Here is a 13,668-nt window from a genome sequence, read left to right on the forward strand (position 1 = left end):
AGATATAGAAGGACCCTGATATTTTTTTTGCCAATAGAGGGCAACAGGCTCACATTTATTTACTGCCTGTTTCTGTACCCTCCTACTGGAGACAAATGCCGAAAAGCTTCCATTGAGCTCAATAAGAACAAGATTGGGCTCCAAACTTCAATAAGGGCAGGACTGGGTCCCAATTTATTCATAACAAAATAATTAACACTGTAATTATACCTTCTTTTCTTTTAGTGAAGCTAGCATGTGTTCTTTAGCAATATAGTGACACGGAAATGCAAGACAGAAGTCAAGTTCAAATCAGAGTGACTTTCGAATGATTAGAGACTGGGAATGGATGAGTCATTACACAAAGTAAAACTATTTCCCCATGTTATTTCTCCCCCCCACTCCACTCCCCAATGTTCCTCAGATGTTCTTGTTAACTGCTGGAAATGGCCTACCTTGCTTGTCACCATGAAAGGTTTTCCTCCTTCTCCCCCCCCCCCCACTGGTGATGGCTCATCTTAAGTGATCACTCTCCTTACAGTGTGTATGATAAAACCCATTGTTTCATGTTCTCTGTGTGTGTATATAAATCTCCCCACTATATTTTCCACTGAATGCATCCAATGAAGTGAGCTGTAGCTCACGAAAGCTTATGCTCAAATAAATTTGTTGGTTTCAATGATTTAATTACATGCTAGTAATCCTTAATGATTTTAGTGAGGGGTTATGCATACATAATATTGTCTATCATTAACAAAAGGCACATTGCAAACTCTCTGAAAATGAACATAATCTTTATTATGGCTGCAAACTCCTATTCTCTTACTCAGAGTAATTGTTCCAGGTAAATGTTCCAAGGGAGAACTGGCTTTTGATCTCTTTACCCAAGTGGAAAGGGAAAAAGTTATTTCCCTCTCCAGAATTCTAAGTGGAGAGGTAAAACCTCACTAAGGCACATAATATATCCCTAACTGCGTCGTTTATTTAAAACAACAGAGTAACTTTAATATTTGCTAACGCCAGGTACCAATTAAAAATAAAGGTAAGTGGAGGCTTAAGGTCTCCTGGCTGCTGATGAATCCAATTGCAAAAGGTTCAAAGATTTGCAGTCCACCAGAAGGCAGAATCCTGCTGGTAGAGGAAGAAAGCAGGCCATGATGACCATCCCTAGAAGATCTTTGCAACCTGAAAGTGGGGGGAAGAATGGCTGTCAGCTGATCTCTTTGGATGCTCTCTTAGACTGGGGAGGCCAGGAACAGGGGGATGGACCAGAACACTCTGAGGATTTGTCCTAATGGAGGGACAGTAAATAATTACAAATGACAAACAACTTCTCCCCTGCCTTCTTCCTCTATCTCCCTTCCTGAAGTTATATTTCTGGAGATGGGGTATTTCTAATAATGGCCTTTCTTGAGGATATTTGTTGCTGTGGTGGTGGACTGGGTCTAAGGATCCTGGTCCAGAACTTGGAAGAACATGCCACATGATGTACAGCTTCTATGGGCCAAATCTTCTCTCCACTTCCAGGGTGTCAGAAGCCAGCATGATTCTGGGATTAATGCATTTCTACTGTATAGGTGGGAGATCAAGATTTAGGCAGCCCTTGTAGGGATTCTACAATTCTAGTATGATGCTGTAGAGCCTAGTTCCATTAGGTCTCCTTGCACCCAAGCATATGGTGTCTGAGTGGGCCAGGGACTATTCTCCTGCCATTCCCACCCATAGCTGGTGGGAGGAAGTTGTTAGGAGAACTTGAATGGTTGTGGACTGACTCTGTTGCCATGCCATGACCATTCTTTCACCCCATGGCCTCTGCAGCACACAGCCAGCTATCTCAGTCTGTGCACTGGATTCAGGCCTAGAGCCTCACAATTTTGAATGACTAGATCATGGAAAACATTTGCACATTACACATATGACAAATTTATTTGTAAGTACTCTCAAACGCAGTATCTGAATATGATGGGGGTCTGGCCCAGACCTATGTGTGCTTTAAAAAGCAGGATTATTTTTATCTGATGGAAATTGTACCTTGCTGCAGATTCTAAGTAAATGAAATACTTAAGGTTTCAAAGGCACAGTTACTTCTTGGTCTAAAATGTAATTGTTCCATAGTCTCTTACTTAATCTTTTTTTTTTTTTTTGGTATTTTCTTGTATATCAGACTATCCCTCTTTATACAAATAAATTCCAGACTATATTAGAGCTTTGCAATCATTTGGGCAATGGAAGAGTGCATTGTAATTTGAAAACTTGGTTTAGTTAACTTTTTAAAAAACCCTGCTTCTTATTAAAAAAATCTAAACCAGACCTATCTGAAGCAGTAACCTACAAGTAACAGCTTTCTGTAAAGAGGAAACCAGCACAAGTGCCCTTTTAAATCAATCTGTTTCCTAACTCTGTTCCTAACTCAGAACGTTCTCAGGCAGGGAATGAAGTTTCTTCTCTCATCTATGTGTATTTTCTGTGGTTTGCAGTATCATTTGCTAATCTCTTATGGAAAGCTACTCGCCTCAATTGGCAGCTGCAAGACTTTTTGTGCCTTGAAATTTGCAAATAAATCACTGACTGCAACAATAGTTCACCATATGCAGGATATTAATGCATATAAAGACCCTTGACTGTAAATTCTAAATGTATTTTACTGAATCATTTATCTGGCATATATCCAGGCCCAGTCCAATAACTTGATCATTATGAAAAATGTTTTGGAACTTTCCTGATGAGTCTACTGATCAATGTTCTGGCATATTAGGAAAGTAATAGCTTCACTTTACATGAAGTAAACATTAATGCACCCTTATTCAATATTGGCTCAGTCCAAACTGTATGTCAAAAAGCAGTACTTCTACTGGATCAGCTTTTACATGAAAGAGAGTTATGTTATTTAACTGTCCAATAGAACAGCAAATTAGAGACACTTTCCATGTTAATCAATTAGTCATGTAGAAGTCAGGACACTACTGCATTCTAAAGAAGCTCTGGAATAGCAGCAGTAGCATTACTCATTACATAGGGATCAAGTATCAGGAGGTTCCATGTCTACGATACAAATTTTCTGCATCGCCGGCAACAAAACCTAATAATATTTAACACAACAAAATTGTCGGTGGTGGTGAGGTTGATTTTAATTGCACTTGAGAGGCAATTCAGAGTTAAGGCTCTTAATTTTTCTGGTGATTTTAATATTTTAAACATGCCGATTAAGGTCCTGCTCCTGTTTCCATCGAAGTGAATGTCAAAACTCGCACAGACTTCACTGTGAGCAGGATGGGACACAGTCTGTCTCCAGCTCTAAACTTGGAGCACTTATTTCTGCATATTTCATGGCACCATTGGGTTCAGATAAGACCTCTTCGATGATGCAAAAATGCTTTGCTAAATTAGACATTTGCTGTAGAATCTCTACTCTGTTGTCTTACCCGTTTTGCCTTGAGTTGGGGAAACGGGTGGGGCTATTCAGTAAATTGTAGCTGGAGTTAAATGGAAGAGTGGGCCTGGAGCAGGAACAATGTTCAGCTACCCTGTAAAATGCTTTCCCCACAGCCCTATATTATGTGTTAGTGTCCTTAGGTGGTTTTGCACAGAATGGGGGTGCACTACTTTAAAATTAGAGGATGGCAGCATTCATCTTAAATCTGCATCTGTGGAAAAACAACCCAATAACAAAGTTTGCTCTTGACCTGCAGCTGGTGGTGTTCAGATGAGAGCAGGGAGAGGAAGGGTGGCTTGGAGGTTAACGTGTTGGACTGGAACTAAGAGCTTTGTTCAATTATTGGCTTTGCCAGAGGCTTCCTGTGTGCCTTTAGGTATTAACCACTTTGTGCCACAGTTTCCTATATGCAAAATAATTTCTTTCTCCCACACTTTGAGTCTCCTATAAGCTCTTTCAGGTGGGAGTTCTTAATATGTGTGTGGACAGTGCCTAAAATTGGGTGGCTTCTAGACTTTACTGAAATACAAATACTATCAATGAGTCTATTTAAACTCAACATTTAACACCCTGCTGAATGGCTTTATTAATTAAAATGTTAAAAAAAATTCACTTTGGAGTTGATCTCATAAGTAGTTTTATACCCAAAAGCAATTTTTGAGGAAGTTTTTAAAGTGAATGTAAATAGGTTTAGAATGGAAGCACCATCTCATTCTGAGCTGCATCACCATCACCAGTGCAACACTTTACATCTAATCTAGGAAATGCTTTACCTCTAATCTTGTCAGTTAGATTCATGTAAATGGTCTCTGCTTTTTAAAGTAAAAAAACAGAGGTTTTAAATGTCCCAGCACATACTCAGAATCTCTTGTCTTATTCAGTGCACCAGATGGACAGTGCTCAAGGAATTTATCAGGGTTCTGTAGTGAAGGTCACTGTTGTCTGTAAGACCCCTACCTCATTCGTTGCGGAAGTTGAAAAGTGTGTAGTGAATGAGGCAGGGGACTGCAGGAAAAGAAAGGATAGTCTTTTGGTTTAGATAGTTGAATGACATCCTGGAGAACTGGATTCCATCCCTGCCTCTGCCACAGAGTTCTCATGTGATGCTTGGCAAATCGCTTAAACCAAACTTTTCACAAGTGGCCACTAATTTTGTGTTCCTTGTTTCATGACTGCCTAGCCTGAGATGCTTGGGGTGTCATTTGCAGATAGTCACCTGATAGTAAATGTGAAAAATTGGGATGGGGGTGGGGGGGGAATTGGCACCTATAGAAGAAAAAGCTCAAATATCAGGACTGTCCCTATAAAATGGGAACATCTGGTCGCTCTATTTGCAGATGTGCCGAGCTCTCACAACTGCAACTGAAGTCAATGGGCACTGGACATACAAAAATGGTACATACTCTTTTTACCTTGATCTCTCTATGCCTCAGTTTATCCTCTGCAAAATGGGGATATTTCCCTCCCTCACGGGCTGTGAGAAGACAAGTTCATTGATGTCTATGAAGCGCTCTGATATTATGGTGATGAGCACTGTAGAAAAGTCATGAGGAAATTAATAATTCTGTACTTGGTGCAGGGTTTGGATGGTGTGCAGTGAATATGGCATGAGGCCACACATTAAGTATAAAAAGAACTATTGACTAGTTATCCAGTCACTGTGCACCATCCAGCACTAGATGAACTGTGGACAGGCAACCTTAATTCTAGCATTTCTAACTCCTGAGCACTCAACTTTGCCACCTGAACATTTTCAAATGCAGTTTTCTGTATGTAATTTCTGCTTTTTAGTTGCTCATAACTAAAGAGGCTAATGGGGAGGACCTGTCACTCCCAACGTTTGTATTCATCCGGTTTTAATTTCGTAACACAGCGAGGTCAGCAATTCATCACAGCAATGCCTAGCACACAGTCCTAGACTCTCATAATTGTGATGTCATCGTGGTCCCTTCTGTCATTATCTATGAATCTGTTGTCATCTAGTCTGTCCTCCTGCATAACAAGTCAGTCTTACCATCACAAACTTGTAGCATGCCACAATTTAACATCATAAAAGCACCAATAAGGAGAGTTATTGATTATGCCAAATAACTCACTGGCACTGAGAGCTGGCTGATATTTTTTCATCTAAGTTTTTCTTTTTTCCTGACATAAATGTTGCTTTTTTTACCACAATGAACATTTTTGAATTATTATAAATAGTTTTTGTTTTGGGAAAACAAAACAAAAAAACCCCATTTTTTGTTCCATTTTTATCCCCCTCTTCCCTTTCTAATGGGGAAAACTTTTTTTTTTTTTTTAAATTCAAGACAGAGAAATTGGTATTTTTTTCCACAGAAATGACTTTTTTTTCTGAAGTTTAAATAAAAGAAAAAATGCTTTGGTTTTTTATAGAAAACCAAAAAAATCATGAAATATACTTTTTTTTTAAACAACTCTATGAGCTCCTCAAACAATACGTATTGCACTATACCCTCCCTGTCCTCAGGAAGAGAGGTTCTTAGGCTCAGACCAGATCTATGTGCCATCCTCGGTACACTCTCCATGCAGCTGCAATGTAGAACAGCTCTGAGCAATGCTAAGTGCATCCCACCTCTCAGTATCGCATGTGTAAAAATATTTATGTGGGTGGCTTCTGCCTGGTGCCTAGACAGCTCCAGAGGAACCTAGTTCACGTTGTTACACACAAACCTTGAAAGCAAAAGCAAAATTATGAATAGATTAAAAAAGCTCTTCTTTCATTGACTGAACTCATTTGAGGGGAAAAAAATCAAGAAGCAACTTATGAGATGTATAATGCTGGCCATGTGCATCCCTTGATTTCCTCCTCCTCCTCTCAGAATGAATTTGTGCCAAAATGAGATATGGTAATTTTATAGGAAGTAATTCAGCAGATTGCTTGAATGAATGAGGTTTCCTACCAAAGGTGACCTAAAAAAATTGAGTCTGGCCTGCAGCTGATTAAAAATGTGCATCTTTCTGTTAATTGATGTTTATGGTAAGTGGAAGACCATGACCAGTCTTTTGGTCCATGGGGTCTCTAACTGGATTGGATGCAGTGCCAAAATAGTAAATACTCCCCACGGTAAAATAACCCATTCACATATGGTGTATTAAGGGCCAGATTCTCACTGGTATACATTGACTTCAGTGGAGCTACATATATCTATACCAGCTGAGGATATCTCCATATTACTTGACTGATATGGATAAGGGTGTTTATGGAAATGTCATCGGAGGGGAGAGCCGAGATCTGAGCTCATGTCCTAATAGTGATGATATAAAGAAATCTCAAGTTAGAGGAAATGAAGTGATGGAGGAAGAGAGGGCAAGCAGAAGAAATGGTACCCTGCGATGGGGTGTCTGCCCCATACTGGCTTGCAAGGGGTTAATAGAGCACTAGGGAGGCTGTGCAGGAAGCAGCCAATAGGAGACAGGTTGCAAAGAGTAGTCAATCTGGGCCCACCAGACCCATATAAATAGAGCCACAGGGCACAGTATGGTCAATTACTCTCTGGGGCTCAAGGAGGGAGGTCTGGGTGCCATGCAGGTGGAAGGAAGCTAGCATACTAGAAAGAGCAGTGCTGGGTAGGAACTGGCTGGTTGTTAGGACTGGTATGCTGAGGTCCTGAGCAAGGGAAAAGAAGGTGCTGGGGCTGCAGGGAAGTGGCCCAGGGAAATATACTGAGTTGGAGGGGAGGCAGCAAGGTGCTGCTATCTACAGGGTTCCCTACACTTGCCAAGTGGTTGGACAGTTGACTGCAGGGTCCTCAGAATTGGGGAGCAGAGATCATGACCCAGCTGGAGGAGTCATGAAGAAAACACTGCGGTCCTTGGAGTGACGTGGGTCTGGGAGCAGACGTGATTGTGTGTGAGGCCCCATCGGGAGAGGACATACCAACCTGTGAAACTAATCCCCAGGAAAGTCAGCAGGAGGTGCCAGTGTGGTGAATGGAGCCCCATCACATACCCCTTCACTTATGTGTCCTTATCTCTTGTGGTGGTCTTAAATTGTGAGCTCTTGGGGCAGGAACCATTGCTGTTCTGTGTTTTGTACTGCACCTAGCACAATGGGGTCCTGGTCTATGACTAGGCTGCTAGGTGCTATGGTAATACAGTAATAATAATATTTACTGTTCCACTCCATACTCAAATGTTCTAATTCATTGGTTCCTTCCTTTTGGAAATATATATTTGTTCTAAAGAATTTTGAAATTGACATTTTTTCTTAAACCAGAATTATTGTATTCAATTTTTAAAACACGTGATTCCCTCAACCACAAGATTTCAAGTGGTGGTAGAAGAACAGACTGGAGGACATGATTTGGATTAGCATTTTTATGGCAGGAAAGTATATTTGGAACTCAAATTAATTTTCTGTCCCACTTAAAAACAGACAGTTGAGAGGCATTTTTGACTAGGAAGGAAAAGGGTTAGTAGGCTCTTTCCAGATTACACCAATCTCAAATCTATCTGACAGCTCATTGCTTGCTAGTTTGACACTCTGTTTCCAACTAACAACCAAGTATAATTTGAAGATCCCCACAAGACGACAAAAGTCTCCTTTGCTGTTTGCTCTCTCACATCAGACCTTTTCTTTTTGAGGTTATCTTTAGACTTACTGAGCAATTCAGGACAGAAATGAGATGCCCTCCAGAGCACCTTCTGGCACCTTAGTTAAATGTTTGAAGGAAGGCTCTGGTCCCACCATGTACACTGTACTCTTCCTGTCCTTCCAGACAGTGGTGACATTTAAGGATTTATCCCTGGAGCTTGCTCCCCTCAAAAACCTACAGTCCAATTAGTGCCACTGAAGCTAGAGTGGTAGAACTAATTTTTTAAAAATGTGGTATTCAGAGTTGGATGCCTGAAGCATAGCAGATGGGCTGAGTGTTGGACTCAATTGCCATTTTAAAAATGTTGAGGAAAAGTGAAGTAAACATAAGCAGAAAGATAAAGCAAGCAAGGGTGTGGATTCAAAGAGCTGGCTTTGTTTTCAGAAGTGAGGAGTGAAATAGATAAAAAAAGTAGAAGAATCCAGATTGGGCTGGAAGCAGAGTAACTGGAAATATTATCTAGCTAGATCAGTCAGTTTGGCTATGCATGGGTGCACCTAAAGGGCCACTTAGAATCATAGAATCATAGAATATCAGGGTTGGAAGGGACCCCAGAAGGTCATCTAGTCCAACCCCCTGCTCAAAGCAGGACCAAGTCCCAGTTAAATCATCCCAGCTAGGGCTTTGTCAAGCCTGACCTTAAAAACCTCTAAGGAAGGAGATTCTACCACCTCCCTAGGTAACGCATTCCAGTGTTTCACCACCCTCTTAGTGAAAAAGTTTTTCCTAATATCCAATCTAAACCTCCCCCATTGCAACTTGAGACCATTACTCCTCGTTCTGTCATCTGCTACCATTGAGAACAGTCTAGAGCCATCCTCTTTGAAACCCCCTTTCAGGTAGTTGAAAGCAGCTATCAAATCCCCCCTCATTCTTCTCTTCTGCAGACTAAACAATCCCAGCTCCCTCAGCCTCTCCTCATAAGTCATGTGCTCTAGACCCCTAATCATTTTCGTTGCCCTTCGTTGTACTCTTTCCAATTTATCCACATCCTTCCTGTAGTGTGGGGCCCAAAACTGGACACAGTACTCCAGATGAGGCCTCACCAGTGTCGAATAGAGGGGAACGATCACGTCCCTCGATCTGCTCGCTATGCCCCTACTTATACAACCCAAAATGCCATTGGCCTTCTTGGCAACAAGGGCACACTGCTGACTCATATCCAGCTTCTCGTCCACTGTCACCCCTAGGTCCTTTTCCGCAGAACTGCTGCCGAGCCATTCGGTCCCTAGTCTGTAGCGGTGCATTGGATTCTTCCATCCTAAGTGCAGGACCCTGCATTTATCCTTATTGAACCTCATTAGATTTCTTTTGGCCCAATCCTCCAATTTGTCTAGGTCCTTCTGTATCCTATCCCTCCCCTCCAGCGTATCTACCACTCCTCCCAGTTTAGTATCATCCGCAAATTTGCTGAGAGTGCAATCCACACCATCCTCCAGATCATTTATGTCTTCCTAAAGAAACGGCCAATTATTAGAAGCCGATTATTAGAAGCTGACATACCAATTATTAGAAGCTGACTTTTTCTGTATCTGGGGTAGCGCTCATTGGGGGCAGCTTTTAAAAAATCATACCTGGAAGGACAGCCTTTGAACATTTCAGCTCTGTTTCTGAGGAGATAGGCCCGAAATATCAAACTTTTAGTAGACTGATTCTGTTCCTGTGCCAGTTTTATGTTGGTGTGATTTCATTGTAGCTACTCCTGATTTGCATGAGTGCAAATGAGAACATAACCCGAGCTTGGATTTTCAGCAGTCCAGGTAACTATCTACTAGGCTGCTGCATGTATTGACAGGAAACTTGCAGCTCTAAATAGTAGACTTATGGGTTTCAGCAAGAAAAGGCCCTCAATATGGCAGAGCACTTAAGCATGTTTAGTTTTAAGCCCATTAAAAGTTTAACTAATTTTTTTAGTTAGGCCTTGATCCAGAAAACCAAAGTGGGAGAGAAATTGACAAGATTCTGATTATAAACCGAATGTTTGCTGTGGAATTATCTCCTAAGGGGAGGCACTAGCACTTGAGTCAGTGAAAGTGAGCTAAACACTTGAGAATATTCTGCAGCGTATCCTTCTGTACTGGCAGGGATGGGCCAGAGGACCTAATAGCTTCTCTCCATCTTTCTTTCTGTGATCCTATATAGTCTGAAAGGGTTTTTAAAAAATAGGATAAGCAGAAACAATAGACACACAGCTTTCTTCCAGGATCCCTGCCACATTCACAGGATTTTATTCTCCAATCCTTGACAAGTTATTGTCAGAATTACTATATAACTTATGCTGGAGGGGAAAACTGGAATTGGCCAAGAGCATAGAAAAGTGTGCACAGCAATTAAGGTGCACTCTCTTGCCACACACTGACTCATCTCTTCCTTTGGGACTCTGATGTAGAAAAGGAGGGATACGATAGTGCTGGATATCAAAATAAAATAAAGGGGTTGTAGATGGCTGAGACATCTCTGCCCCAGCTGCCTCCCTCTCTTTATGCATAAGCACCCACGTGTGGCCAATTTTACACTTTATGCTAAAACAATGCTCTGTGTCACAGATCACTATCCATGTTGCCAGTTTTTTGTGATTTTTATCCTGTGTTTATTTTTTCCCCTAGCCCCAGCTCATGGGGTCATGTGAATATATGAGAATCTCAGCTTTTATTTGTAAAAGAGAGTTTCTAGTGATAACCCTCACGGTTGCAGAGAAAAGCATGAAAATGTCAGTCCGAGAACCCTAGAGGCTCAAAAGCCAGAAAGAACCCCAGATGTTTGTTTAAATATGATGATTTTTAAGCTAATTGAGTGATTGTGTGTGCTTGACTCATAATTTTTGAATGGTTGTAGTTGGCAATATTGCATTAGTTTTTATAATTTGTATTGGAATAGTGCCTCAGTCACACCTGTTGTGCTAGGTGCTGTACAAACACAGTATAACACCATACCTGTGCTAAGGCATTTATAATCTGGACTCAATTCTGACATGACAGCTGCAAGGTATCAGCCAACTTTTAATGGCTAGACTGAGGACCAGTTGGGGCAGAATACTGATAGTGAAAGAAAGTTGATACTTAGTTATGTAATTATAAACATTAAAAAAAATGTGTGAATATAAAAACATGTATCTGAGTCTTTCTGTCCTCCCAGCTTTTATATCTTGCTGGTCTTGTAGACTGTAAACTGCCTGGGGCAGGTACCATGTCTAGCAGTGTTTATACAGGTCCTAGCCTACCAAGGCCCACGTCCTGATGGGGAACTGCTGGGTTCTCATGTAACTGTAACATGTAAGTCATTATAGATTAATGTTAGCACAAGTCTTATAGTTGTGATTATTAGGTTTATTACATTGGTGCTGTAGAGAGACCATGAAGCACTGCTTTTTAGTGATTAAAAACAAAAAAGTAGTGATAGGCTGGGGGCTGTTTCTCACTGATGCAATAGTACATTGAAAAAACCCAAATGCAGAAGACATTCAAGGCCAAATTCTCTGGAGTGCTGCAACTGACCTGGGCCATACTGCTGCCATAACCTGACCATAAAGCCAGTTTTAATTGCCATGGGATGGGTGGATGGAAATCACCCCAGTGTAAGGCTGACGTTTTGTTCTACCCTTGCATGCAGTATTTTTACTCCTGCTCCATGCATTGTGGTGGCACCAGGGGGCCAGGCCCAGGGCCTCACGTGGAGGACTTCCCCCATCAGTTATAAACCTGTTTCAGGCTGATCGGATTGGGGTATAAAAATGATGATAGTCTCCCTTTAAAAGCAGGTATGTCGGGGCTTCTACAACTGCCATTTAAAGAGTGCTGCACACAGGAGTAGGAGGCAAAGGCCTCCCAAACCTGGGACAGGTGCTGCCCAAACCAGATACTAAGGAAGAGCCTCACAGATGTAAATCAGGCTGTTTGCCACAATTCACTAACAAGAGGCAACAGTGTAGATGGGAAAATCTAGGTACGGGGGCATCAACCTCCAAAGCTTGCGAGGAAGGGCCTGGCTGATGAGCTGGGAGAGGCTGGGTAAAGGGGTGTGTCCTGTCCTTCAGCCTCAGCTTTTCTTTTCTTTTGAGTTGCCAGTTTTGTTTGGATGTATTCCTGGAGGTTTCAACACATGATGTAATCTCTAATTAAAGATTAATCTTTAATTCCCAGAGACTCCAGGACAATCCTGGAGGCTTGGCAACCCTACTTTCCTTTCCTCAACCAGCTCCTGCCCTGCTCCAGGACCATGCACATCAGTGAAGCCCATCATCTACAGGGTGCTAGCAGGCTGATAGCAGGGAGTAACTGCCAGCCAGGTTTAGCCATCAGTCAGCATCCAGTGTTTTTGCCTATAATGGTTTTGGAGCAAGACCTTCTCTCTTGCTCTGGCTGTCTGCCAGGGTGTGGGCCTGTCCCTGCACTGGAGAAAACAGACACTGCCCATCAAGACTGGGAAGAGATCTACACTTTTTCTTGGCTGGGGAAAAGTGCCAGGCAGCAACATTTCCCCTCTTCCTTGGAGCCTGGTTTTTGATCAGCCTAGAGGAGTTTTAACCCCCTAGGCCAGTAGGGTTTGTGGGCACCTTCAGGTCGAAGAGGCTGGGGGAGAGAAGGGCTCTTCCCCACCCCTGTCCCTGGGGCATATCCCCTCCTAGGCTGCAGGTAAACTAGGCTGTAGCACCCCCGTCCCCAAGTGCCCTGTCATGGGATCGGAAGCAGAGGGTCTTTTCCCACCAGGAGGGGGCGAGATCCCTGGGGGGGTGGGTGGATCTCTTCCCCCAGCCCCTCTCAGCCCCAGCTGGAGTGGGATTTGCCCAGCCTCGGGCTCACTCCTGCTCCGCATCTCCCTCTGCGAGCCCACGCCAGGCGTGGCAGCCCCCTCTCTGCTAGGGAGGCTTCCCCTCGGGCCCCGGCCCGGCAGCCACGGGCTGGGCGCGTCCCTCTGCTGCTAGCCCCTGGCAGAGGTGGCCGAGGGAGGGCGGACGCCCTTGTGTAAGGGGACTGTTGCCCCCTTACTAACATTCAGTGGGGGTGTTTTTGGTTGGCTAGCTCCCAGTACTAAATAGGGAAGGGTCAATGGAAAATCAGGACCCTGAGACTTGTAGTCCCCAGGAACAATGGGGAGAGGCCAATGCTCCAGGTCAGCCTGAATGACAGGGCAGGCAGGCTAATCAGGGAGTCAGGAGGCCAGGGAGGTCCCATCCTCCGTGTGAGCTGGATTTGCCTGGGTCAGACAGAGTGGGGCCGAGCTAAGGCGAAAGCAGGGGCCCACGCTAAGCTGGGGAGCAGAGCTGTGCCAGATACAGAGAGAGCAGACCCTGTCCTGGGAGCAGAGCTGCAGCCCCAAAGCCAGAGGGGCCAGAAAAGCAGCCCAGGAAGCAGGTCAGTGCTGGGAGCAGAGTCACAGAAGCAGCCTGCGGAGCAGACCTGTCCTGGGAGCAGAGTTGCAGCAACCAGAGCCAGAGGGGCCAAAGAAGCAGCCTAGGGAGCTGGAGGCAGAGCAGCAGCAGCGGAGCAGAGACAGAGTGGTGCCGCTGGGGCTGGAGCAGTCTGGAGCTGGGTGCGGTGAGCAGCTGGGGAGACGGAGGGGGACCGTGGCCCAGCACAGGGAGATGCCTCAGCCAAGGGGCTCTGCAGGCCAGGCTTGGATCGTAACCCCGACAGGGCGGGA

Source organism: Dermochelys coriacea, chromosome 6, assembly GCF_009764565.3.
Source record: "Dermochelys coriacea isolate rDerCor1 chromosome 6, rDerCor1.pri.v4, whole genome shotgun sequence".
NCBI classification, from domain to species: domain Eukaryota; kingdom Metazoa; phylum Chordata; order Testudines; family Dermochelyidae; genus Dermochelys; species Dermochelys coriacea.